Below are 2642 nucleotides of genomic sequence, written 5' to 3'. Positions count from 1 at the left end.
TATCCAGCAACAAGCCGACGACCGAAGCCAATGAGCTCTCCGGGCCGACTCATTCTGCACCCTGCTTTTCTGCTCTCTTCCTTTTATACTGGTGGGACCGCCTCTAGTGATTTGGTGGTCAATTCCGCGCTACGTGTGGGTGAGCCGGCCGGAGTGGCCGTGCGGTTCTGGGCGCTACAGTCTGGAACCGAGCGACCGCTACGGTTGCAGGTTCGAATCCTGCCTCGGGCATGGATGTGTGTGACGTCCTTAGGTTAGTTTGGTTTAATTAGTTCTAAGTTATAGGCGACTGATGACCTCCGAAGTTAAGTCGCATAGTGCTCAGAGCCATTTTCTGGGTGTCCTTATACTTTTTGAACCGATAGTTTAGCCTCCATTCCAACGGCCTTGCCACAGTGGTAACACCGGTTCCCGTCAGATAACCGAAGTTAAGCGCTGTCGGGCTGGGCTAGCACTTGGATGGGTGACCATCCGGTCTGCCGAGCGCTGTTGGCAAGAGAAGTGCACTCAGCCCTTGTGAGGCAAACTGAGGAGCTACTTGTTTGAGAAGTAGCGGCTCCGGTCTCGGAAACTGACAGACGGCGTGGAGAGTGGTTTGCTGACAACATGCCCCTCCATATCCACATCCAGTGACGCGTGTGGGCTGAGGATGACACGGCGGCCGGTCAGTACATTTGGGCCGTCATGGCCTGTTCGGGCGGAGTTTAATTTAGTTTAGTGTGGACTCCACCATGAGATTTGTTGTTGACAATAATGACTCTTTCGGAAGAAATTGCAACACTCATTCAATGAACACTAGGCGGAAAAACGATTTGCACTTGAATGATTGTTGTACAGAAAGGTGCACTATTCAACAGGTCTCATTTTTGATATGATTTGAGCATAACTGCGAAAACTGAGTGATAAACCCCAAGACTTCAAGTTTAAGTTCGAAGATTTCAATGTGGCACAATCCTATTTTGTACAGGAGCTTGTCCTGTCAGTAGTTGAGTTCTATTATCTGTAGTGTATTATTTATTCGTATGCCCTCTCGAATTTTCCCGTGTTTTTTCTTAATTGTTTGTTTACATTATAAATTTTATAACCAGGATTTTGTAAACTATGGACTAAGTCGTGTAGTTTTGGCTTTCATCGTCCCATGGAACATGATAAATAAGTAAAATGTGTGCTGGTTCTCCGTTTCATTATTTTACTTCTTCTCGGTACACGATCATTCGTAACAAAACAAACACATTGCATATGCACTCGTTACACTCACCCAGCCTACGCACTTAGCTACACATTCGACTGGTAGGAGAAAAGCAGCAGCAGACCATCTCTGAATACCAATTCCGATTGACTTGAAATGTCTTTGATTTTAGAGTACATATACTCGGAAAATTTCTATAATTTCGTGGCTCGCACCAGGCACAGCGGCGCGTCATTCAAGACACTTATCTCACGTTTGGCAGAGGTAGAGCAGAAATTACAGAACGACTATCCAAATTTGGGCGTTCAACAGCTTTCATGAATCTCTTCAAGCTAATATCCTGCCACATGGTTGTCCAAAAACATCTTGTGCTTCGTCGCTTACATTCTCGATGTCTTCTAAACCTTAGACTATAACTTTTGGTTATTTCTTCCACGTCACAGCCGACTGCAGAGTTGGAAACCCTTCAGAAAAAAAGAAGGTGAAGGTTTGCGTTTTATATAATCCTAAAAAAAAAACTTTGCTAGCTGAACTGAAATATACCGGTAACTGTTGCGGTTTTATCACCTCTGTTCAGGGTGCGATTTGTGCTTTTACCAGTTGGGGGGGGGGGGGGGGGGGTTGTCTTCGGGGGTTATTAGAATTATATATGTTAGTAGCTTGGACCGTGGCGTTACGCATGGTTAAACAACTATTTATAAACAGATGTTAATGCTGAAACTCACTATGCACGCGTATGCACTATCAGAAAAGCCATCCCTTGCTATATCTTTAAAAGTACATGATTGGTAAAGCTTATTTACAAAATCCTCTACATACAGGTATACGAGGGGAATTCAAAAAGTAGAGGCACATTTGTGAAAAGCTGTACTTATTCTGACGATAGAAAACTGACACATATTTTTTTTGGTCATCAGTCTACTGACTGGTTTGATGCGGCCTGCCACGAATTCCTTTCCTGTGCTAACCTCTTCATCTCAGAGTAGCACTTGCAAGATGTATTCCAATCTCTGTCTTCCTCTACAGTTTTTACCCTCTACAGCTCCCTCTAGTATCTTGGAAGTCATTCCCTCATGTCTTAGTAGATGTCCTATCATCCTGTCCCTTCTCCTTATCAGTGTTTTCCACATATTCCTTTCCTCATTTCTTACCTTATCAGTCCACCTAATTTTCAACATTCGTCTGTAGCACCACATCTCAAATGCTTCGATTCTCTTCTGTTGCGGTTTTCCCACAGTCCATGTTTCACTACCATACTATGCTATACTCCAGACGTACATCCTCAGAAATTTCTTCCTCAAATTAAGGCCGGTATTTGATATTAGTAGACTTCTCTTGGCCAGAAATGCCTTTTTTGCCGTAGCGAGTCTGCTTTTGATGTCGTCCTTGCTCCGTCCGTCATTGGTTATTTTACTGCCTAGGTAGCAGAATTCCTTAACTTCATTGACTTCGT

At 44.0% G+C, this 2642-nt stretch overlaps 1 pseudogene; it reads left to right on the top strand.

Moving 5' to 3' along the window:
• The first annotated feature begins 377 nt into the window (after positions 1-377).
• LOC126419976 (5S ribosomal RNA) lies at positions 378-495 on the top strand (annotated as a pseudogene).
• The last annotated feature ends 2147 nt before the right edge of the window (positions 496-2642 follow it).

This window comes from Schistocerca serialis, chromosome 9 (assembly GCF_023864345.2).
Source record: "Schistocerca serialis cubense isolate TAMUIC-IGC-003099 chromosome 9, iqSchSeri2.2, whole genome shotgun sequence".
Lineage (NCBI taxonomy): Eukaryota > Metazoa > Arthropoda > Insecta > Orthoptera > Acrididae > Schistocerca > Schistocerca serialis.
The sequence above is the reverse complement of the archived record's forward strand: the minus strand, read 5'-3'. Positions and strand labels throughout refer to the sequence as shown.